Source organism: Podarcis vaucheri (assembly GCF_965113315.1).
Source record: "Podarcis vaucheri genome assembly, chromosome: 10".
Taxonomy (NCBI): domain Eukaryota; kingdom Metazoa; phylum Chordata; class Lepidosauria; order Squamata; family Lacertidae; genus Podarcis; species Podarcis vaucheri.
In genome coordinates this window covers 41,709,104-41,734,876 of record NC_138748.1, presented here as the reverse complement: position 1 = coordinate 41,734,876, position 25,773 = coordinate 41,709,104, and the positions used below count along the sequence as shown (strand labels likewise).

General features: G+C 46.4%; 2 protein-coding genes across 7 annotated transcripts in view; one reads left to right on the top strand and one right to left on the bottom strand.

Moving 5' to 3' along the window:
- The window catches only part of EMP1 (epithelial membrane protein 1), a 30,491-nt gene extending 11,498 nt beyond the window's left edge, over window positions 1–18,993 (bottom strand). Inside the window, exon 1 of one of the 2 annotated variants that reach the window (XM_082240054.1) lies at window positions 18,824–18,993. The gene's annotated coding sequence lies outside the window, so the exon portion shown is untranslated. The remainder of the gene's footprint in view (window positions 1–18,823) is intronic. The other variant, XM_082240053.1, reaches the window with a different exon arrangement.
- GSG1 (germ cell associated 1) overlaps window positions 1–25,773 on the top strand; it is a 112,086-nt gene that overhangs the window by 41,352 nt on the left and 44,961 nt on the right. For 3 of the 5 annotated variants that reach the window (XM_082240036.1, XM_082240034.1, XM_082240035.1), the window contains one exon: window positions 19,168–19,261. The exons of 1 other annotated variant lie outside the window; for it this stretch is intronic. The gene's annotated coding sequence lies outside the window, so the exon portion shown is untranslated. Of the gene's footprint in view, window positions 1–17,166; window positions 18,295–19,167; window positions 19,262–25,773 lie in introns of those variants that run through there. One more of the 5 variants, XM_082240037.1, reaches the window with a different exon arrangement.

Genomic DNA, 25,773 nt, shown 5'->3' with positions numbered 1-25,773 from the left:
TGAATACAGCAGGAACTTTGCAAGAGCACAGTCATGCTGTGCCACTTTCCTGGAGGATTTCAGTAAAATGGACTCTGATAATGGCAGCAGCAGTGAGTCATAGGAAACATGAAGACATTGCCATGATCTGACATTGAGAGATGCAGGGCGGGGTGGGGGGGAATTGTTGGATTAGGGTTTTCCTTCCTAATGAAGCAGCTGATTCATTGACAAGTTTCGTGCCTTCAGCTAGTAACAACTTCCATTTTTGACTGCTAGCTTTTCTTGAATTGTGTAACCAAGTGCCTGTTTGTACAGTAACTGCATTTTTGGACACCAAGTCCAATTCTCCCTCTTGCACTGTGAAGTGGTACAGTCCAGGAGAAGCATAGCCACTTGATTCTGTTGCTTGCATAAGCTGGCCCTAAGTTGCCAGGGTTGTGGCTGGCATCCCCATCAGCTGTGTGCTAGACGGTTTTCAGGCCACACGCAATGGCATTTAGGAAGGCTTGTTGTTGGGAGGGAGGGATCAATGAGATTACTGTAGTAGTTCCTGCAGAAGAACAAGTCATGCTTTGAAACATGGGACCCACCCAACCCTTTCTAATACAGTGACCTTGCCTCAGTACATTTCTGAAGAAAGCCACCATTTATTTGCAATTAAGTTGATTCATTTTCCCATTCTTTCCTGTCTGTGCAACAAGCTCTGATTAACCGAGGGATTTCTCAGTGGGGCCGGCTATTTTTGTTTGGGGGGAAAACCTTTAATGTCTTCTTAGTCACTCATCGTTGCTGAGAAATAGAAGCAGCTGCTGAGCTTTTCTTGAGAAATCATTGATAGCCCTTCTCAGAATTCCTTTTTACTAAAGGACGCCTGCTTTGGTTCTCCTTGAGCCTCTTATACCTGAGCTAATTCTTTAGCCCTAAATATTCCCTCCACCTCACCCCAAAGAAGTAGGTCATACTGGTTTCTGAATAGCTTTTCACCTGCATCACTCAAAGTGGCAACACTGATGTAGCACATCACATCAACAGGCAGAGGGCTGCCATGTTAATTCCTATTATGTCCAGGGCCCTTGGGTACCCTTTGTGGGATCACTGCCACTGGAGCTCAGGCCACCCCCTATCAGGAGCAATTTCTGCATGCAATGCATTAGTGTCCTAAGAACATAGGAATAGCCCAGCTGAACAGCCGGCCATTCTGTTAACACAGTGGCCAACCGGATTCCCAACAGAAGCCCCAGACAGTATCTTCTATTTCATTGGAACCTGCTTGCCCACTCTAGATGTGAAGATTTCTCAGCACCTCAGGGTATATTGTCCAAGTGCCACCATTAGGACAATGGTGATGCTCCCACACCGAGTCCCTTCACAACCTGTTAGTGACTCTGCTAACAAAACTGAAGCAGATGGACCCATAGCCTTGCTTGCTATAAAGGCAGCTTCCTTCTGCAAATCACTCGGTGATCTGACAGTAGATGCTGATCTGCCCACCTCCTGGTCTAACTCATTGGTGAGATCCAAGCAGGGTTGTCTGCTAGCAGTGCAATCTGATGCATTTCTACTCTGAAGGAAGCAGTCCCATGATTCCACTGGGACTTATTCCTTGGTAAGTGTGTGTGTCTAAGACTGCAGCCTAGGTCAGTGCAGAGTTCTCAGGGTTTATTGGATTCCTCCAGGGGCATGGTCCAGCATCCAGTTATCAGGAAGAAATGCAGTGGGAGATTAGAAAGGGGGGAGTGGAGACAATATAATAGCACAGCTTCCCTGCAATGATGTATTCCACGGACGTCTTAACCACAGGCCTCTGCAGAGTCACATGTGTTACTCATTTATTCTACCTTCCCCTCTCCCTCCTCTCCATCTAATTGCAGTCTTGTGTGCGAGAGAGACAGCAGCTTTTTAAAATTATTGGGTCTTTCTTGGAACGAAATGGTACTGTTTCCCTCCATTTTTACCAGGCCTGTCAAACTTTACTAGCTCCTTACCACTTATCCTGCACCAGGATCAACAAATAGCCAGCACAAATGCTCAGAATTAACCAAATGAGTTGCACACAGGTCCGGGCAGGGAGGCATTTCTTCTCCTTTCGGTTCTGTCTCAAAGCATTTCTTCCGTGATCACAAGGAAGGTCCCGCTGAATCTGACCAAAGGCACAGCTAATCCAGCATTCTGCGCCTCACAGTGGACAGCCAGATTCCTACGAGAAGCCTTGGGAAGCCTTCGAGCAAGACAGGAGCACGGCAGCGCTCTCCTTCTTGTGATTCCCAGCAATTTGTGTTAAAAGATACTGGTTCTGACCCAGGAGCACACAGCCACCAGGATTAGCAGCCACTGGTAGCCTGATCTTCCATGCATTTCTCAAACTCCCTCTTAAAGCTGTCCAAGAAGAAACATTTCCTGGTGTGCACAAGCCTCGCCCTTTCCTGCTGCCTCTTACCCCTCTAGGGCCTCATCCTTGCTTCCACTTTGCCTTTAGCTTTCCACTTTACTTTTGTTCTCTCTGCAAGGAAGCCTTCCAGACAAAAACCTCTGCATTCCATGCAAGGCTTTGCAATAAGAGGTGGACTTGTGGTGACGGTGAGAGAATCTTTCTCCCCATAAAATCTAACTACAGGGGCATCCTTGTCTTGTCAATCAGTCAGCCATAACTAAGAGAGTCCCTCTGACCGCACACAGAGTCCTTGGGTGCTTCCAGAGAGGTGTTTTTCTATGGGATCAATGTGCCACACGCATGTGTGCTTTTGGAAGCATCCATGCAACATGGTTGTCATCTGCATTTCCTCCCCATTTAACCCAGATTTACCTTTTGAACGAGAAATTGGAAAAGTTTTTAAAAAGCCACTTATTGCCAACGACTCTTTTGCAATATCTGAATGACCCGTTTACAGTATTAAGCCCCCATAAGACTCCATGAGCACCCCTCGTCTCAGGCAATTTCATGGTTTGCTGCTGTTTGCTGGATATCCAGCATCACTTCTTATCTAGAAAGTATAGAGATATTCCACATGCCCAAGTGGTTTCTTCTTGGCAAGAAATTTCCTGATTTGCTTAATGGATAGATCTGCTGTTCTTCGACACCTACATTTAAATTATTCACACACCCACACCCAATTTGTGTTTGTTTGCTTATAGTTGGTTGTTTCCTAATAAACAGCTTACCACACCAAAGTGCTTCTTTTCTGTTTTTGCCTGGAAATTCAAGGGTTCTGATGTCTTGCCTGATTGCTGCTTTACCATGCTCAGGTAATCCTGACAGAGGATGAATGATAGAAAGTTTAATGAGTTTTTTCTGAGTTGAAGGCATCCTCTGTCTGCTGCCTTCTAACAACTCTCAGCACCTTTAACAAACTACAGTTCCCAGGATTCTTTGGGAGAAGCCATCATTTTTTAAAGTGGCATGACACACATATGAGCAGGACAGGGCTAACTGAAAGACAGATTTTGGGCATTTCGTTTGTGTTGGGATGTGAAGGCGGGGAGACGCCCAGCAAATGTCAGGACCAGATTTCAATCTAGTAAATGCTTGCTAAAGATCAACTGCACCTGCAGTGAGGTGGGAGGAAATATGCACACAACGCACCGCACATGCCTGTGATATTTTATTGTGGCCTCACCCTGCTGCAAGAAACAAACACTTTGCATGCCTCTGAGCAAACAAAAAGTCACCCTGACTCCTGCTGTTCTGTCAAGCGAGAAGATCAGCGTCTGTAGCTCCGGCCTGGAATGCAGAAAAGGTGAGGCCCCCCTGTCACAATATCACTTGGGACAATGAACTCATTCATGTTATGCAGGATGTCAGGCTAGAAGATTGCAGTCAAGGGTCAGAGGAGAACGCTTGAATTTAGATCCTCTATCAGATGAAGGACTGCCGGAGAGGAATGCAGATTCGTACGGTGGTTGACCAAACTCATGTCCTTAAACCTCAATCATGGGAAAGGTACAAAGCTACCTTATACCAAGGCAGACTTTTTGTCCATCTGACCCAGTACTCCCCACTCTGACAGGCAACAGCTCTCTGAGGTCTCATTCAGGACTCTTTCCTATCTTCTACCTCTATTGTCAGAGGCAGAATGACTTTGAATACCAGCTGCTAGAAAGGGCTGGAGGAGAGTGCTCTTGGACTCAGGCCCCTTCCTATAAGCATCTGGTTGGCCACTGTGAGAACAGGATGCTGGGTAGATGGTCCACTGGCCTGATCCAGCAGGGATGTTTTTATGTACTTAAAATCTCCTCATTCAGAAATGTGGAGCCTGTGACTCTCCAGGTGTGCGTGGGCTACAACTCCCACCATCAAGCAACTTCAATAATAGCAGTAGAGAAATATAGGAAATGTAAGTACAAGTTGGGTTAGGAAGATAGTCTAGGAAGTTTGGAGGTTCCTCTCTCTATCTACCATCTCTCCATACAAATCCGATCACCCTTAATGCAAGCTGAGTTGCATTCCCACAACTTCCAACCCCTGCAACTCCCCAGATGTAGGTGGACTGCAACTCCCATCTTTCCTGACCATTGACCATGCTGGCTGGGGCTGATGGAGATTGTACTCCAACAAGATCTGTAGGGCTATGGGTTCCCCATCTCTGCCTTTTAACTAGAGATGCAAGGGACTGAGCCTGGGATTTTCTGCATGTGCTCCTTCCCCTCATACAGGATGCAGTTGCTGCTGCCGCAACTGCTACATCAATAGTGCTGTGGTGAAGGGAGACGACATGGGAGGGTGGAGGGACTTTCTTCAATTGTTTACTGGTTGGATCATCAACTACCCAGGGACAGGCACAAGGGAGGGTGAGAGTGCAGTTGACGCGAGGGTTCAAAGCGGTAAAAAGGCTTTTGACGGTGTGTGATGAAATATCCAGTGAACCTTGAGTGGGATAGGGAAAGGCCAGGGGGAGTCTCACAGAGCTATGAATGTTCTTGGACATTCCAAGGAGCCTTCATGGTGGAAGTTGCTTGGGTTGTGCTGAATTCCTCTTAGACCAGGATTCTCAGATTTATCATACTGGATCATCCCAACTGAAGTGAATGACAATCAGCTCACCAGGTGGTTCAGATCCCTTTTCCCAGCTTGTGATGATACAAAGGGTGGGAGAGGACAAAGCCATGGTGGTGCAAAGCAAGTTTTCAAATCCCTTCATCAGAGTCCCTAGCAGGGAAGCAAAGATGTTGCCCAAACAGAAGGTTTCCCCTGTTAGCCTGCTGCCTCTACAACCAATGCAAGTGGTGGAGTATGGAAGAATTTCTTGCATTGTGAGGGCGTGCAGCATGCTCAGGGATCTGTGGGCAGAGGGTGGATGTGGAGGCACAGTTCTCCCAAACCTGGCAGGGCTCCTGTGCTGCAAAGTGGTTTCTCAGTCGCCACTTCCCACATCTCACCTGTATAGTAACCAGCTATGCAGTCTCCTTCCTCCATCTCAGGCAACAGGACACCCACCCCTCCCATAATACACACAGAAAGAGAGAAAGAAGCAGGAGAGAGGAGAGGGAAAAGGGGTGGGCAGAAGAAAAATGGAAGAAAAGGAGTGACAGAAAGAGATAGAAGAGAAAAAGATTGGCTGGAAGAGATGACCTTTCATCCTCATTTGCTTGCACAGTGGTTACACTTAGTCTTTATTCAAACATTTGTTCTGATTTGTTTGTGTGGCCATTATGACAAGGATCGTTCATCCTGATTTGCTTGCAGAGTGCTTATATATGCCTCTCCGTTACTCATTTCCTCCTTCCCACATTTTTCAGTGCGTTTTTCCATCATCACTTTCCTGTCTGTTGTGACTGAGAGCTTGAATCCACTTTAACGATGCAAACCTACATTTCTAGAGTGTGATCAAATCCCTTCCATGAAACAGGGACAGTTGGGGGGCTTCCAGAGACTAGGAGGGGGAGACCATCCATTGAGTGGATGCTTGTGGAGGGGCACAGAGAAAAGGGGGAGGGAGAGAGGAGGTCTGGTTGGGGGGGGGTTGACTTAGCACAAGACCTCTAGGTGTCTATAATGCACAACCTAGAAGGAGAATAGGGGCAAGAGAGGTCCACATCCCAGAAGAAGGGTTTGGGAGTAGCTTTCCTCCTCTGGCAATGGGCTTCATCCCACCCCACCCCCAAAATTTGGAAGATGCACTAGTTTGAAAGTTAGCTCCGATTCACAGGGTGAGTAATAGAGGTAATAGTGGCTTAAATCAAGCGCTAGGACATTTCGAAATTAAAGTGATGAATCAAAAGCGAGAGGACAATACATGGTGAGATTTGTGACATGCCAAGTACTGAGTGCCTCCCTCAATAAAGCATCTCATTCATCTCGCATTCAGAACAATTGCATCGAGGGTTCTTGGGTCATTTAAGCTCACACCCCCAACCAGCTGCTAACAGGAGGAAGGAAAGAGGTGAGTGTCGCTTCTGTCATTTTCTCCTCATGTCTTGGGGAAAGGGCATTGTGAGCAGGGGCTTCAGTAACTCAGCGCACGAGCAGAGGGATTCTGACCTGCTTTTGCTGCTTTGTTCCAGGCGAAAGCACCTTACCATTGCTGGTGTGAGAAATAAAGAGGGAGGCTTGTAGCCCAGAATCAGAATACCTGCTTTGCATGCATAGAATCATAGAACTGTAGAGTTGGAAGGGACCTGAGGATCATCTAGTCCAGCCCCCTGCAGTGCAGGAATAGGCAGGTGTCCCATACAAGGATCAAACCAGCAACCTTGGCATTATTAGCACCATGATCTAACCAACTGAGCTAGTGCAGAAGGTCCCAAGTTCAAGCCCTGGCATCTCCAGTTCAAAGATGCTGGGAAAGATGTCTATTTGCCTCAGGTACCCAAGAGCCACTTCTGCTCACAGAAGACCAGCCTTCTCCAACCTGGTGTGCTCTAAATACTTTGGACTACAACTCCCATGACTCTCAGTCAGCATGGGAATGGTGGGCAAATGAGCTAGCTGGACCAATGAGTCTGTATCCTGCTAGAATGCAACTTCATGTGGCAGGAAGGCATAGTCCAAGGCTTCCCAAATGTGGGTCTCCAGCTGTTTTGGGGCCCTCAACTCCCATCATCCTTTGCTACCAGGACCAGTGGTCAGGGATGATGGGAGTTGTAGTCCAAAAAACAGCTAGAGACCCAAGTCTGGGAAACCCTGGATAGTCACAGCCATCAAGCAGGAAGGAAATGAGTGTTATTGTTACCCTCAGTCAGAATGAGGATCTCATCATCCACTGACTCATTTGTTGGGGCGCAGTGATTGTCATTTGCAAAGGGATGTGGAAATGTGAAGAATTGAACCTAAGGTTGGAAAACTGAGAAACGGAGGGAAGCCAACATTGCTCATCTCTATTCTGAATGCCTTGGAGTTTGAGGGTTCCCTGGGCTGGGATCTCAGCAGCCCATGTAACCCACTGCTAATCTGAAAATGGTGCTGGCAGAAAGTGGGAAAGGAACTACGCTGCATGATCACAGAGCTCCTCACAGCTCTGTTTTACTAGGCTGTTGCTGAGATCTTTGTAAAGCTGCTGCTTGGAGCCATGAGGCTGCGCCCCATTTTAAAATGCTTAAAAAATAAATAAATGCATGTTTGTGATGCTGCTACTGCTGCTGCTACTGGCTACATAAATCAAATAGTTCCAGTCCCATTACACTTGACCCTTCAAGCTGACCTGGCCAGTTTCAACAAGAAGATCCCCTGGGAGGGAGTCTGTTTGTACACCCTTAAGGGCTTTTTGATTTCTGAATAGGCCCTCTGTGTACACAACATGCAATAGCTTTCGGGGTGGGGTGGGTGCTAGCTGCCCCGGAGTATGCAAACACACAGGGCAAACGGGTGGAGGGACTTAGCCAAACCGAACATGTGTCAGCTGGTTCTGGGGAGAGGTTTCCTCGAAGGGAAACCCCATAAAGCAAGGCAACAACCTCCCAAGGGGAGGAGTGGAAATCCCCATTGAGCAAGCCCTGCCTAACAAGACTGGGCCATGCCGTCTCTGAACAGCAGACTGGAGGAAGAGCTTTGCTCTCGCATGTGGCAGGGGGAGGAGTGGAAAACATGAGCTACGTCTCTCGCTTTCCCAGCTCGGGGGCTGTGATTCATTTGGAGAGTGGCTGAATCTCCGCTGCGGAGGCAAGGGCTGGGAAGTCGCTTTTGCTGGGGGTGGCAGCCCTAGAGCACTAAGCCGTGTGAGAGGCTCTCGGCAGAAACTCCAAAGCTTTCTTGGCAGCAGGGAGGGGCAGAGACAGCTGCCTGAGGCCTGGAAGGCAGCCAAGAGCAACCGCTGGCGGAAGATACTGTATCTCTCTCTCTCTCTCTCTCTCTCTCTCTCTATCTCTCTCTCTCTCCCTCCCTCCCTCCCTCCTAGCACCCGCCCTGCAAAGAGGGAAGGGCAACAGAAGCACACAGCAGGCACGGCGGGAGGAGCAGCAATGAATGAATGCCACCCAGAGGTCTTTCCCCAGCCTAGACAACCCACTTTAAAAGCATGACGTGTCTCCCCCAAACCAACACCTTTATGTGCCAGTTGCGTTTATGTGCCACTCACAAGGCATTAACAAAGGCTCTGTGTTGCAGGTTGGGGGTTTTGTGTGTGTGTTTTAAAATAGTCAATTGCATGCTTAGAAAGCTTCAAGAGCTCTTGAAACTTTCACAGTGCATTGACAGAGAAACTGTGAAATGTGTTTGCGTTGTGACAGAGACCGGGTGCTGAAGGGCCCCTACAGACTGGCCTAGGCCAAATGTTCAGGATAGGGCTGCACCTCATAGATGCTGCACTCGAGCCCACACTTTGCAAGGAAGCATGAGAGGCCTATGCTCCTTTGGTGACATATCCATACATCCCTTCATGAAAAAGGCAGGTTGAAGCACCTCCAACCCTGAGAACAAAACCCTGTATAGGTTTGACTGATCTAGTTGGAGCTCATTGATTTGGGGTTCTGGCAAGAAAAAAAGAAAGGGAAAGGAGGGAAAAAGTTGCAGAATGTCTGTCTCTAGATCAGGTGGGCACTGACTGTGGATTGCTTCAGCCAACAAATCAAAACATATCTCTTTGCCTGAGCTTTCCCCCACTGTTAAAAACCAGTCCGTGGCATTTCTGGCTTCTATAATTGATAGCAATGCTACTTAATTGACAGCGGCTTTTAAAATTGTAATTGCATTATATATTGATTTTTTCATTGCTCAGCAAACTGCCCAGGAATTTCTTTAAAATGAAAGCTGTTATGCAAATCATAGAACTGTAGAATCATAGATAGGGCAGAGATCGATTCCTTGAATGGTAGCGTTGGAAGGGACCACAAGGGTCATCGAGTCCAACCCCCTGCAATGCAGGAATATTTTGCCCAACGTGGGGCTCGAACTCACGACTCTGACTGAGCTATCCCTGGTGGCATGAATTAGAATCGTAAGAAGGAAAAAACATGGTGGGTTCAAGTCATAATTGAGAAATGCAGTCAATCTCTGGTAGTTTTAGGAAGGCTCATGGGAAACAGATCACCGAATTTTTCGCTCTATAAGACGCACCAGACCATAAGACGCACCTAGTTTTTGGAGGAGGAAAATAAGGGGGGAAAAAATATTCTGAATCCCAGAAGCAATCCCTCTTGCTGTTCTGGCTTCTGGGATAGCTGCGCAGCCTGCATTTGCTCCATAAGACGCACACACATTTCCCCTAACTTTTTAGGAGAGAAAAAGTGAGTCTTATAGAGCAAAAAATACGGTATGTGGTTTTTGGCTACTGGCCTGATTGAAGCATGCAACTACAGGCACAGACTCCACCTCTGACTTGACCGGGGCAGAGCAACAAAAACATGTATGTTTTCATAACAGATTTGATTCATTTTTCTCAGGCGGACCAGGAAAAGATTCATAAAAAAGTCATAACATATGAGCAGATTTCCAAAGACTGCAATAAACTATTCTCCTGATTCATCAAAACTGCCACCTGGCTGCTGCTTAGGGTTGCCAGTTTCTAAACCAGACTCCTGCAGTTTTACCTTTCAGATAGCCTTGCAAAGCTACTAGTCCTCAAAAACAGTTACTAGTCTGTCTTTTTTTTAAATATGTACCAATATTTCTGTCTGACACAGTCAACAACCTGAAATAAAAATAAAGCTGATAATAATAATAATAATACCTGGAGTACTGTGTCCAGTTCTGGGCACCACAGTTCAAGAAGGACACTGACAAACTGGAACGTGTCCAGAGGAGGGCAACCAAAATGGTCAAAGGCCTGGAAACGATGCCTTATGAGGAACGGCTAAGGGAGCTGGGCATGTTTAGCCTGGAGAAGAGGAGGTTAAGGGGTGATATGATAGCCATGTTCAAATATATAAAAGGATGTCACATGGAGGAGGGAGAAAGGTTGTTTTCTGCTGCTCCAGAGAAGCGGACACGGAGCAATGGATCCAAACTACAAGAAAGAAGATTCCACCTAAACATTAGGAAGAACTTCCTGACAGTAAGAGATGTTTGACAGTGGAATTTGCTGCCAAGGAGTGTGGTGGAGTCTCCTACTTTGGAGGTCTTTAAGCAGAGGCTTGACAACCATATGTCAGGAGTGCTCTGATGGTGTTTCCTGCTTGGCAGGGGGTTGGACTCGATGGCCCTTGTGGTCTCTTCCAACTCTATGATTCTATGATTCTATGATTCTAATAATAATAATAATAATAATAATAATAATAATAATAATAATAATAATATCATCCTGCATTGAATTTATTGATGCTGCCTGCAACCAAGCCTGCTTTAAGAGTGCCTTGATATGCAGTAATTAGCAGGTGACAACATTTCTCCTCATGCCATGAAAACCTGATAATTGCTGAACATCCAGCAGCTGTCAAAGGCACAGCTGAAAATGCCAGTTGCAAAGTTGGAAATCCTCTGGCTGCTGTTTGCAAATCTCAACAGTGGCGTGAGAAATGCCCTAGCTTGACTTGTCCATAGAGAAATGCCCTAGCTTGACTTGTCCATAGAGAAATGCCCTAGCTTGACTTGTCCATGGAGAAATGCCCTAGCTTGACTTGTCCATAGAGAAATGCCCTAGCTTGACTTGTCCATAGAGAAATGCCCTAGCTTGACTTGTCCATGGAGAAATGCCCTAGCTTGACTTGTCCATGGAGAAATGCCCTAGCTTGACTTGTCCATAGAGAAATGCCCTAGCTTGACTTGTCCATAGAGAAATGCCCTAGCTTGACTTGTCCATGGAGAAATGCCCTAGCTTGACTTGTCCATGGAGAAATGCCCTAGCTTGACTTGTCCATAGAGAAATGCCCTAGCTTGACTTGTCCATAGAGAAATGCCCTAGCTTGACTTGTCCATGGAGAAATGCCCTAGCTTGACTTGTCCATGGAGAAATGCCCTAGCTTGACTTTCCCCCGGGGGTGTTTGGTTCAGCAACACAGGCAGAAGATCACAGCTATGCAATGTGGAAAGCCAGGCTCAGGGCATGTGATTTCAAGGCAAAAGGTCTCACGTTCCTGGCATCTCCAGGTAGGGCTGGAAGCCCCAGAAAGCTGCCTTATACTGAGTCAGACCACTGGTTCCTCTAGCTCTGAATTGTCTACACAGACTGGCAGCAGCTCTCTGGGGTTTCAGGCAGTCCTTGCTTATCTGAAGAAGTGTGCATGCACACAAAGGCTCATACCAAGAACTAACTTAGTTGGTCTTTAAGGTGCTACTGGAAAACATTTCTTGACCAAGATCCAGGAAAAGCTTCTGCAAATCCGTGTAAACCAGCATTTCCCAAACTTGGGTCACTGGCTGTTTTTGGACTACAACTCCCATCATCCCTAGCTAGCAAGACTGGTGGTCAGGGATGGTGGGAGTTGTAGTCCAAAAACAGCCGGAGACCCAAGTTTGGGAAACACTGGTGTAGACAATATTGCGCTGGTAGGACCAATGGTCTGACTCTGTATAAGTCCCTTTCCTATTATCCTAATGCTGCAGAAGGATTGCCACCCTCTGGTTCCATTTCCAAGTCAAGTTTTAAAATCCCCATTTTGATTGGAAAGATATATTGTAAAAATGGGACGGGTGGGAATGCAATTGCAAGAGGTGATTTACGAGTACAGTGGCACCTCAGGTTACATACACTTCAGGTTACAGACTCCGCTAACCCAGAAATAGTGCTTCAGGTTAAGAACTTTGCTTCAGGATGAAATCGTGCTCCGGAGGCGCCACAGCAGCAGGAAGCCCCATTAGCTAAAGTGGTGCTTCAGGTTAAGAACAGTTTCAGGTTAAGAACGGACCTCCGGAACGAATTAAGTACTTAACCCGAGGTACAATGGCGTAGCGTGGGTTCTCAGCACCCGGGGCAAGGCAAGTAATTTGCGCCCCCTAACCCGTGGATTTTAGCACTCGAGTCTCTTCCGCGCCCCCCCAGATGTTGCGCCAGGTGCACCCCCCACGCTACGCCACTGCTCCCACCACAAGTCTTCAGGACAGCCATCCGAAGGCTGGCGCGGGGAGAAGGTCTCTCCGCCCCACCGCCAGGCTTCGGAGGAGGTCCGAGGACAGTGGGGAAGACGCGCTGCGCTTCCCCGCTGTCCCGGAGATTTCCCTATGGACTTTCGTCTTGCGAAGGGCCGGCCAAACGCGCCCCCCCCAATGTTGCGCCCGGTGCGGCCGGCACCCCTGGCACCCCCCACGCTACGCCACTGCCGAGGTACCACTGTATAAGAGGTTGCCAGAGAATGCCCAGAGAGGTAGCTAATGCACACAAAGTAACCCTCAATATTTGCCTGCAACAGATATAACTAGTTTCAGAGTGGATGTACTGTAACTGCAAAAGTAGCCAGTTAAGCTTCTTCCACTCCTGGGACACTCTGTGTTCCTGGCTAGGGTCCTTCAGTTCTTTGCTCTTTGGTCTCCTTTCCCCTCGCTGCCACTTCATCTCCCTTCCTATAGGTTCCTGCCCCTTCTCCTTAGGAAGACCACAGCCCTGACGCATCGCACCCATGGACATTGGATGCCAGCAGTTTGCCTTTTAGCACTTCTCAGACTCTGACCTGACTCTGTAAGATGGAAAAAATGTGCCTGCACTCTGCTCTCTTTTATCATGGGGTGTGTCAGTCCAGCCAGCCCATGTGCTCACCACAGACGACTCCCAAGAGTAATAAAGAGGTCTTGGGGGGGGGGATAGGGTGTGTCCAGCTGGAACTATGAGTCCACGTTCTCCCATTTTTTATTTAAAAGAAAAGCCCAAGCAAGCTTAGGGGCAGGCAGATCAGTCTATTGCTGTATCACATGTGTTCATTCTGCTCTGTTTCCACATTAAGCCATGAATTTCTTCTTTTCAAATCCCACATACGAAAATGTATCCGTTTCATATTTAAACGCATATTTTGAAATGTTTGAAGCACCTATTTTAGAGCATTGTAAACCCAATTTAAATACACATTTTTATTGCAATGTACACGTTCCTAAGCCTCTTACCCTAAATTACATTTTCCTTTCACATACCTTAGTACATTTTTTTTTTTAGCCACAGATTGAATTACACAATTTGGAGGTCCATATATTAGGCTGGTCAGTTTGCATAAAAATACAAATGTTTTTAGTCAATTTGTCAGTTTGCATAAAAAATGCAAATGTTTTTAGTCAATTAAAAAATGCCCCTCCCAAACAACCCTTATCCGTTGGTGATTCTTCCCCCTCACAACAAAGGGTGTGGCCATGGCTGAAGCTATTTTGATTTGCTGGAAATCTCTCTCCTTCCCTCAGTGCCAACTAGGAAAACTAAACCAATGTTCAAAGTTGCTTTCTTAAAGGTAATAGGATGACCTGGGCTAAAGACATTTGCACACACACACACAAATGGATTCAGAGGTATATGTCTTGATGTCACATAAGACATGGGCAGATTTGCAATATGGGAAAACTTTCATGGGCACCACACCTACCCCCAGAACCAAGCAAGTCTGTTGGCTGCAATCGAGTGCTAAAGTTGTAACAGTCTTACCTGAAACACCTGAGAGCTGCATGGCAGTGGTGGGCGAGGAAAGAGACAAAAGTGGGCAAGGCAACCAATATAAATGTCACCTAGCAGTCTAGTTCCACACATTCTCAGATAACGCACACTGTCTTCCATCAGGGAAACGAGGCATTTTCAGAGCTCAAGGACGTATTCCAGACAGACATTATACAGATCATTTCAAGTAGGCTTTGGAAGGCTGCGTCTCTTACAGAAGGGTTGTGATCCTGCATTCACTTGTTTCCAGGAAGAGTCAAGGGTGTACCATGCTAATGGCTTGAGCTTGCTGGGTGTTGGTGGAGTGCTCAGATGTGGAGCTCAAGTACCTTCTCCTTATCCATAGTACAGTTTGAGGAAGTCATATTTCTGCTGTGCCTTGCTCCGAATCAGTTGAACCAAGTTTTGTACTCATTGAATCTCCTCTCAAGACACCAAGAAAGAAGCCTTTCATTTCTTTCAGAGGCATAGCCTCTGACCCGCTTCATAAAATGCAGTCAAGTTAAAGAGCCAAATATTAACCCAGATCTACACTTGTGCTCTTGTATTTCTTCTTCCTCTTTATCCTATCCCTCTGGCATCATGTAGCCCAAGGTGACATATATGGGGGTTGCCAAGTGGTCACCCATTCAGGCACTGACCAGACCTAAACCTGCTTAGCTTCAGCGAGGTGGTGGCCTCACATGCCTTCAGGCCATACCCGGGCACTCCAAGGCTGGAGATAAGATTTTATCCCATCCTACTTTTGAAATGCCAGGAACAGAAACATAAATTATGGATTTCTTTTTTAGAAATAAACTGCGTGGAACAAGTACAGAGAACCTATAAAAAAGGTTTATTTGTCTAAAAATTATATTCCATGTTTACATTTAAATGTTTCAGAGAATTAATTAAAATGTCACTAAAACAAATACCAGTCTTCAATATTAAAATAAAGCAGCATTAATATTGAAATAAAGTAAAAAGAAAAACTATAAAGTAGTTAGGATCATATTTTTCTTTCCCCCCCTTATTTATTTATTTATTTATTTATTTATTTATTTACCAGCCAGGGGAAAGGCCTGGGCAATTTTTCTTTTAAGTTCTTGATTTAGTAGTGCCTGTAACTTATCATCCTAGATGCCAGACAAGCAGCCCTGGGGAGTACATTCCAGCATTGAGGGGCCACCACAGAGAAGGCCTTTTCCAGAGCCGCCACTTGCCTTTGGCAGTAGGTTCCACACTGGTGAAGACCTTAACAAACACATAAGCTAATGAGGAAGGTTTAGACTGCCAGTTAGCTGAGGGCAACTAACAGGACTGATGCCTTATGATGATTGCTTGTGGGATCTGGATGACTAATAATGATAGTTGTCATTTCATATCAATGGCTACTGGCCATGAGCAATAAGTGGAACCTCCATGTTCAGATGCAGTATCTCTGCAAAATGAATACCAGATGCTGGAAAGAGACGACAACAAAACCCTTGCCTTCCTGTGCTGCTTATGGGCTTCCCAGAGGTATCTCAGACTATCCACTGGTGGGAACCAGAGGCTGGAATAGTTGGACCTTTGATCTGATCCAACCGGGCTGTGGCTAAGTGGCAGGCAAGGCAGCAGATCTGGTGGGCCCCTCTCCCTGCCATGTGAGGTTCCTTGAGCAAGCACCATCTTCTCTTCCCCTCCTACACACCACAGGCTGAGTCACCTGAAACATTCCAGAATGGTTCTCAGCCCAACCACAGCTTTCATGGCCACACAAAGCCCTCTATCACATGGCATTGCACGTGCAGTACACCGCCCAAAAATCATGGGCGCACTGCACATGATGCATCTGCAACATGATCCAACTGGGGGACGATTTCCCGGCTTGTGAGAGAATCTCTCCTGTTCTTGAAGTCCATCTAGCACTCATCAAGCCTTGCTTTAAACATATGGATTGAGGTGGGACGGGGGAAAGAAAGCTCTGAAACATTTGCCCCACTTACAGTGGTACCTCAGGTTACATACACTTCAGGTTATATACGCTTCAGGTTACAGATTCCGCTAACCCAAAAATAGTACCTCGGGTTAAGAACTTTGCTTCAGGATGAGAACAGAAATCATGCTCCAGTGGCGTGGCGGCAGCAGGAGGCCCCATTAGCTAAAGTGGTGCTTCAGGTTAAGAACAGTTTCAGGTTAAGAATGGACCTCCGGGACAAATTAAGTACTTAACCCGAGGTACCACTGTATTTGTCTATGAGTCTTCCCAACTTTGACTCCATCAGCCTTCTTTGGCCCATGGTGGAAGTTCCCTACCCTTCCAAGTTAAAAAGCAGTTAAAAAGCAAAGGTGCGGTTTTTCTCCACATGTGAGCCCAGAAGGGCCTTTTGCGTCATCCACACCTGCTAATGCAAACATAAAACCAGCACCAGTTATCATTCATACATATATTCATTTTTAATAGCGCAAACGTGCGCAAGAGAAGATCAAAAGCATCATGCACAAATAAAAGCATTCTATTTGGAATGCAACCCACAGGATGCGATGCACCTCTATGACTTCAAAGCAGAAGTCATAATTCTTCCTCGGTGGGCATGCCTTAGCTAGCACAACATGGCTGATCCCGAGCATTAGTGAAATATTCATGCTATAGGCTAAGCATATGCCAAGGATATTGTGCACCATTATCATGAAAGTCTAAATAATTGCCCATTTAATTAGGGGGTTCTGCAGTGCCGTGTTATCTGGAAGCAATCTGCGTTTAAGCATGAGCTTAATGCAGCAGCGTAGCGTGAGTTGTCAGCACCCGGGGCAACGCAAATAATTTGCGCCCCCTAACCCGGGGCAAGGCAAGTAATTTGCGCCCCCCAACCCCTAACCTGCGAGTTGCCGCTGGCGCTGCCGCGCAAACAACGCTGCTTGCCCGGAGGAGGATGGAGGCAGAAGCAGCCGCCGCCTGTGGCTGGGCCGAGGGGATGGCGGCGGCGGCAGGGTGCAGAGGCTTCCCGTGCCCGGCCAGGCGTCAGTGGCGGCGTTGGCGCTGCTGCAGCGGCTGCTCCTCCTGCGAGCAGTGAGCGGAGCGCAGCCACAGCGACGGCGGGGGGCGCGCGTGCTAGGGCGCAAGGCTGGCGGTGGCGGCGGGGAGCCCGGCGGAGGAAAGAACTTGTCCCTTCCCTCTGGACTCGCGCCCCCCCAGATGTTGCGCCCGGTGCAGCCGGCACCCCTGGCACCCCCCACGCTACGCCACTGGCTTAATGGGCCTTGCCCATTCCACCCCTTGGGCACTTATATTTATATATATATATTGCTAGCAGCATGGGATGAATCTGGAGGCAAAGTTTGGATCATTCCAGGTACTTGGATGGGACTGCTGAAGGGAATACTTAACAGGGCCAGCTTGGTTTGTACTAGGGGCAAACTGAGTCATCTCTTCCTCCAAATGGAGTTTTGTTCCCTTTATTGTCTGTGCGAGGAGAAAGAACCCTCCCCTCCCTGGAAACATGTTGAAATGGGCCACACCTAGGGAAAGCTGCATTCCTTCAGGCAGCGTGCAAGTCGATTCAAACAAAATCTTTCCTCCACCACCACTTCAGTTACATATATATAATCTTTCATTTAAAAATAAATAAAAATCTATAATGCTAACCAGAGGCCTTTTTGACAGGTGAGTATAAAGTTGCAGTGCTATGCATATTTACCTAAATAAGACCAAATGGCCATGGTGAGACCTACTTCTGAGCCAATGGAGGTGGGGAACTGTAATATAATCCTTGAAATGTTTTCTTGTTTGATCCACTACTGGAATGCAGCAAAGTGCTGACCTCAGTGGAAGATCCCTCTATTTGAAGGTCCACAAGTGCTTAACTGCCTTGGGTGCAAAGCATTTAATAATATTTGCCAGTTAAATATCACTCTGCGCAGGTGATACTTGGCAGGAGCACCAAGAGGCATGTAGAAATTGCTCGTGACAACGATGCCATCTGCGTTGCAAAACACTGCGTGTGCATGGCACAATCTGCACTCAAACAATGCACTTGTTGTGCCCATTAGCTAATTCACTCTTTCAGTCCAATCAATGCAATATAACTTTATTAAGGGATCGCCCTTAAAGGATTTCCTTCCCCAGAGGAATTTCTGGGGAAAGGAAGGCGCGCTAAGCTATGTGTTCCAGTTCCACACCCAGCCCAATAGTTTACAACCTGTTAAGACACTCCAATCTGTGTAGATCCACCCCACTTCAAATAACCGCCCCCACTTTAAAAACCATTGTTACTTTTCCAACTGAAAGGGCGTATTCAACATCATTCTTGCTAGCTGGGAATCTTCCCAGCTCAAGTTAAATCCTTCTAACTATGAGGGCTCAGGAGGGGACCCAAGTGTCGCAGACCAGACCTGCTAATGCAACAGAAGAAGACTCACAGTACACAGTGCAGGGACAATATATTGAGCAGAGTCAGTTACTCTGGAAGAAACGGGTTGTGCCGCAACTCACAACCCGTTTCTTCCAGAGTAACTGAATTGTGGTCACCCTTGTGGCAAGCGTCAGCCCTTCCTTCAGTTGACTTTTCTTTAGATTTTGACTTTCACCTGCCCGCAAGGTTTGCAAATGCATGCGTGTCACAATACAGGAATGTAGCAATTCCCCTCTCTGCAACAGTCACCCATTAGGCACTTCGTTCCATTTCCCTCTTCTAAGTGAACCCCCATATTCTAATTGTTGCAAGGAATCCAGTGTCTGGGATGCCAGCAAGAAACGTCTTCCAAATGAATTAAATAGCAACAGGGTGAGTGCATTAAAATCAAGGACAGCCTGCCCCCTTCTCCAAACTCTCTGAAACTTTGTGAGCCCCAAAGTGGAGGAGAGGAAAGACAGGCAGATGCTAATTCTGAGCAAGACAAAATTGCACAGTCACAAGGCACAGTCAGGTTCTGTTGGGAAGCATCCTTACCTTAGAGAAAGAGGTCTTTTGCAGAAGGAGCTGTGCTCTTGAACTCCGGCTGCCTTGGAACTCAGAGCTGCAGTGAAGGGAGTGCTCTGGCTGGCGAGGGTTATAAGTTTCCCCTGCTGGTGTGCTGGGATGGGTGGTGTCTTTTTGACTGTGCTTTAGAAGAGTTTCTATGAATCAGTCTGGCTTTCATGAAAAAATTTTTTTTTAAAAATATACTACGCCCTGCTTGCTTGGCAGTGAGCCAGAAGTTTCTGGGCGGGGACCCAGCTATTGCAAAGCCTCTCTCTCTCTCTCTCTCTCTCTCTCTCTCTCTCTCTCTCTTTTATGGCTTGATGCAACAGGAGCAGCAGCAGCAAGAGGAGGGGGACCCCAGCCTACGCTGCAGAAAGGAGTGACTTCAAGCCTGATGAGTCACACGAGAGAAGACAACCTGGCCAGGTCTGTTTAGTAAATCTTGAGTAATGGTTGCCAACCATAAAAAAAACATAGTTACAGATGTGGTAACAATGCAAAGGGGATACATCCAGTATAAACAAACAGGGCAACAGCTGCCTGGGTACATTGGGTAGTGATGTCCTCGTGAGTCACTTAGCTGACGCCACCCTCCTTGGCCACAATGCCAGGAACGTCGCCTGTTCAAGGAAAGAAGTACAAGGGGACGGAGTGCACTTTGACTCCTTGGAATGCCAAGCTGTCCAACGCTGCAGGGTGTGTCCATCGTGGCGTTCTCCTGAAGGCACTCCCACAGGCAGAGGACTGGTTTCTGTGGTCTGGATGTCTCCATGTGGAGTGCCTACTCCATGCCACCTGCAGCACAGTGCTAATTCCTTGCTGCCTTCAGGTTTGGGGGCTTGAGCAAGGTGCCCCCAGCGATTCCACTCTCCACTCTGAGCGGGCTCACCTCACCTTCTCACAGCTTCCCTGCCCTCTCCTGCTGGGCCCAGGATGGAGAACTGCCCAGAGGGACAGCACAAGGCAAGAGGAGTGGGGTGCTTCACCTCTTCGCTCTTGTCACTGCTTGCAGGCTCAGAGAGGGCAAGCGAACCGGCCGTGCGAGTGAGGAGGAGGCCCAGGAGTCTCCAGGAGTTAGCAGTTGAGACCTTGGAGGTGTGCACCAGGGAAGGCAATGTTGTCCCTGCTGCCAGTCTACTGCACCAGGGGTGTTGCGTCCAAGACCCTGGGGTCAGAGCAGGGGTCAGCAAACTATTTCAGCAGGGGGCCAGTCCACTGCCCCTCAGACCTTGTGGGGGGGCCAGACTATATTTTGAAAAAAATACAGAACGAATTCCTAGGCCCTACAAATAACCCAGAGATGCATTTTAAATAAAAGGACACATTCTACTCATGTAAAAACATGCTGATTCCCAGACCGTCCACAGGCCAGATTTAGAAGGCGATTGGGCCAGATCCAGCCCCCAGGCTTTAGATTGCCTACCCATGGGTCAGAGGGTAGTCCTCCAGGCCTCTAGATCTGGCCTTTGGGACTCTCCCAACATTGCAGTCCTCGCAGGAACCCTCCTTTCTTGCAGGCCACGCCCCTCACCAGTCCTGTTTCGAAACACTCTTGATTGTTTTGGCTTGGCTGGAAAGGTGTCCTTGAACTCTGAGAAAGACCCTTGCTTGTCAGGATGCAGGACAGAGACAGATGCATGAGAGAGCATAGAAATTACCCCACGGGACAAAACGCATGCTGGACAAGATTTCTGCATCTCTTTATTTTGTCTTGTTTTTAAACCTATCCTAGTTTTTTGGTACTGTTTTATTTTTAAAAAAAATGTATTTATGATATGTTTGCAAATCATCGTAAGATGCATGTGAAAGGCGAGTCATCAATTACTTAAAATAAATAAATAATGACACAAATTTGCATCTCCTGCCCCTCCCATCTTTGCCTCTGGCATGCAATCTCTCAGAAGCTGGCCCAGAAGGAAATGTTCTCCACCCCCCAAATCTGATACATGGTATTTAACGCTATACTATGCACTGAATGTGCCTCAGTAGCAATACTTGTTTTTTCTGGGATCATTTCTTCTGCTTCTTGTTCTGGCCCACTGTGCTGGTCTACCAGAAGTCCCTTTTATGATGCTGGAAAACGTGTTGAGATTGGGTGTGGGCATGTGCGGAGAAATTATTGATGTACAGTAGCTTTAGCCCTTCTCAGAAGAACATCCATAAATTCTTCCCTGGTGTTCCTTTGCTGTGAGGGAGAATTATCGCGGCTGCCTTGGGCTGATGTGTGGTTGTGAACGGGCAGAGAAGGAGGCTGGTGAGGATGAACAAGCAGACGAACTTGACCAGGAAAATGTTTGTCAAGATACAATCCACACTTTGAAAGGGAGAATATGACATTTTGTAGGACAAAGGCAAGGAGACAAGCCTTAAATCTCAGTGTTTCTCCCTTAAAGGGGAAGAATGTGCAAGTTTGATTAAGTGGAAACTAAAATAACAAAGGCTAACAAATTTATTAGCACATAAACTTTCTTTGGCTGCAGTCCACTGGTTGATTCACGAAGCATTATATTGAGTTGCAGGTATATATAGGCATGGTTAGAGGGGGCGGCTACTATAAATAATAAGTTCAGAAAGAAATTACGAGTGAAAAAGGACAGGCAGCTGCTCTTGATAACAAAGACATCCAGGTATTGATAACCCAATTAACAACAACCACATCCTTTATCCCAAATTCAAATCATAGAACTTGAGGGTCACCTAGTCGAACTCCCTGCAATGTAGGAATGCTGCCTTGGGTGGGCTTGAACCACCAACTTTCTGGTAAAGAGGAAGACACGCTGGTCCACTGCACCACCTGAGAGCACTGAACCTCATGGTGAATTGTAATTCAGTTCCTTCACATTGACCCTGGAAAAGCTCCTGGATCTGGTTTATTCCTTGGATGGGGTACAGGTGCAACCTTGCACAAAGTATTCCATTGGCTTCTCCTGAAACCCAGTTTCATAAGGGCAGCTTTACAGAGCCATCCGCCCAGCTACCCCTTAGTTACCAAGTAAATAAGTTCAGGCCATGTGAATGCCGGACTAGTGATGGCTGTCCTCGTTTGACCCTGAGATACAGGATGCAGGGAACAGCAGGACGGCGAGAAGAATGTGAGCTAGTCTGTGAGCTATTCTGGCAGGATAAGCCCCAGAAAGGTCAGCATGTCAGCTGGAAGTACAAACTGTGTCCAACAGATAAGTGATCTACTAGCCGTACAAGATACAATTTGTTATGGTGTTTTATACTGGACTGAGGACACTTCATGGAACTGATGACACCTCTGCTAGTCATCACTAGGTCACTTAGCATGGAGAAGGCTATGTCCACTTCCCAGCTCCAGTTGCTTCCTTCCAGCAGCTTTTCTCTCTGCCAATCCCGTGCTTCTGTCATGAACATAGCAAAGCCATAATTCATACATTCCTAGGGGAATTCATGCACATGCATTCCTAGCAGAAGGCCATGGGGTCAGTCCCCAGCATCTTCTGCTAGGGCTGGGAGTAGGGATGGAACAATCTCTAAATTTTTGGTTCTCTCCATTTCCCCTCATCTTTCCAGGCTTGAAATCATCTCTCCACACTTCTGCATGAATCCATGAAAATTCCTCAGCAGTTTAGTGCAAATATCTCCTAATAAACATGTTTGTATGCTGCTTCAACAACTATGCCCATAAACAACGATGCCCATTTTTGTATGTTATTTTCACTAATACGTGCAATTATATGCAGACTTTATCCTAATATGTATCCATTTTTCTACACGTTGATTGACTGGAGGAAAGGGCACATTTTGAAGGTTGCTTGTGTTTCAGTTCACACATTGTTGTGGAAAGTATGAATTTGGTAAGTTTACTTTTGAATGCTAAATGAATTGAATTGTTCCCTTGTCCCTTGCTGCCTTTCAGTGTGTAGAAAAAACTGACTCAGGGTCACTGAACCAGGTGAACCAATGGTGCTACACACAGGAAACTCCCCTGTTCTTTGTCTTAGAAATCTCATGTCCTTAGAAAGGAGATTATTTACATGGCACTAAAACTGGCCCACAAACTATCCATGTGATGCTAAACTACTTTTCATCTCAGAACCAAGGGACCCTGTGGAGAGCGAAAAAATGCTAAACATCCCAGATTTCAAAACTGGAATTCTCTTTTTTCCTGTGACCTCAATAAAAGCTCCTATATCTAGCTCCAAAGGGTCATGCATGGCAAATTCAATTCATCGCAATGTTCTGAAGGGCATCACATGTTTTGCAAAACACTGTATCACATGGGTATCTCCAGACCTTGTGCATAGTTCATGCACAGTAATAAACAGTGTTTTTTATAACACCCAGTAATGTGCCTTCTTCCACAAAACCTTTCACATCTCACACTTCCCAGGCTTCTGGTAAACTATGGCTGACAGTTTGAACAATTCAGAAGAAATTTACTCACTTATGTGGAATTACACTTTCTGTCATCACCTTGCCAAAACAAGGCTGGGAGGGCGTGTTTTCCGTCAGAAAAGCAAGAGGAGGATAGTTAAGTCTTCCTTTGCCTCCAATTTCCCCCTTCTAACTCCCTCCCTGCAGCTTTTCTCCAACCCTACAGTCGTACCTCGGGTTAAGAACTTAATTTGTTCTGTAGGTCTGTTCTTAACCTGAAACTGTTCTTAACCTGAGGTACCACTTTAGCTAATGGGGCCTCCCGTGCTGCCGCTGCACGATTTCTATTCTCATCCTGAAGCAAAGTTCTTAACCTGAGGTACTATTTCTGGGTTAGCGGAGTCTGTAACCTGAAGCGCCTGTAACCCGAGGTAACACTGTATTTTGCACACCTGTGCTTATAGGAACACAGGAAACTGCCTTCTGCCAAATCCAACCATTGCTCCATCTAGCGCAGTCTTGTCTGCAATGAAAGCCGTTTTTGAATAATCCTTTGACATTTTAGTGTGAATTTCTCCCAATAGACACATTTTGCATTCAATTTTGCACATGTTTGCAAAACCATTTCCCCTAACATCATGCCATCCCTCCCCCCCCCCATTTCCCATTTATAGGCATTTTATCCCAGTAGATGATGCATTTTTGCACACATTATTTTGCTGGACCTTTTTTCCCTTCTTCCAAAATTCAGAGAAGTGTGAATTTCAAAGTGTGCCTGCATTGTGGTTAATGTATCACCCCAGAAGAGTGCCAATGAGGTACGTTCACCTTTCAGTGTGAACAGAATGGAATTCCCACCCCCACCCCTAGCAGGGAGCAGCTTGCTGTCTCTTGGCCCTGCCATTCTAAAGACAGGCAACGCTGAGCCTATACTTAAGCCTTTGAGGACCCTGAGCAGGTGCCACCTGTATTTATCATTGGAAACAGATGTCACATGAGCAGGGTGCTATTATGAGACGGGACATGCCTAGAAACCACCCTCGGTTTCTTGTTTTCTATAACACGTTGCTTCTGTTGTTGCTACTTGATGGCCTTTTTTTAAAGAAAGAAAGAAATGAAAGCCCAGCACCTTTCGGCAGGTGCGCAACTGGGCAGCTCCAGCCCTAAGTGCTCTCTTCCTCTCCCTCTTCTAAGAATATATATATATTTATTGGCAGTTTTTCAAGGGTACCATCCCTCCCCTGCAAGAAAAACAGACACAGGTATAACACGTCATCTTTCCCCAGCACAGTTTAATAATAGTAATAGAGTGCTAATCCATTTCACAGAGTTTTCTAAATGTGAATGAAATGTAACTGATACTCAGGTCTCTTCAATGCGCTTCCATCTCTCGCTACTGTTTAGCTTTGGGCTGCAGGATCATACAAGCTATAATTTGATTTGATTTATTTGTTTAGATGATTTACACCCTGCTCTTCATTAAGAAATAATCCCAGAGCAGGGATTATAGCTGGGATATGGAAGTCGTTTCAATGATGGCAACGTAATTCAATATTGAGGATGGCTTGCCTTTGGGCAAAGGTGTTTTGAAAGCCTCCAATAGCTTTGCACAATATTTTAATTTTCAACCAAGGAAGAGGAAAATTCTACTCGTCCTGGCTAAGATGTGGTTTGAGAACAAGGAAGCTCAGAACCTAGGAGATAAATGAAAACAACATCAAGTGTTATTCTTTCATCTCGTGATTTCAGGAAGCTAAGTCATGTGTTTTGAAAATGTGGGGCTCGCAATACCAATCATCGCAAGTGTCTTCTGGACAAATCATTAGAACTACCATTGGAATCTGTAATGCAGAACAGTAGCCGGGATTTTAAAAGCTCTGGATTCTGGAACAAGGCTCAGTCTGCTAGTCAGTAGTTCACCCATATGCAGTTTCATGAGTTTGTATGAATTGACACCCCCCCCCCCCCCGAAAAAGTACATGCCTTTTGAATTACTATTTTCCGTGTGGCACATGGCAGGAGAAGGAGTGAGACAACCTTTTGACTTTTTTTTTTTACAAGCAGCAGTGATAAAAAATAGCAGCACAGGAGGAAAACAGTGTTTGGGCTTATCCACATTTACCTTTGGCCTTGCTCTTTCCAGGCACAGGTCTCTGTGTTAAAGCTCTGTGTCTGAGCACTCTTTCTGTTGCTGTTTGCTCTGATTCAGCTTTAAAGAGTGAATTGGCACATGACTGTCAACACGCTTTCACGCTTACGGTTAGATTTTTCTTAGGTATTCCAGTGGGTGGTCCTTGATGGAATGTTTGCATATGATGTTTCCTGGCCCCTCCCCTTAACCATTACTCCCCACCCTCCATTACCATTTCCTGCTCTGGACATGAATGCAACAAGTACTTCTGTACCTGTGCATGCAGATTGTTACTTTTTAAAATCCACAGGGAGAAGGCTTGTAGTGTTATCTTAAATCCCAATGTATATACTGTGTTTACAGTCTCCAAGGTAACTCCCCACATGTGTTTAGATCATGAGATAATAGCACCTCAGAATTGATTTATTGAAATTCTGACATGCCCACAACATTTGGCACCCAGTGA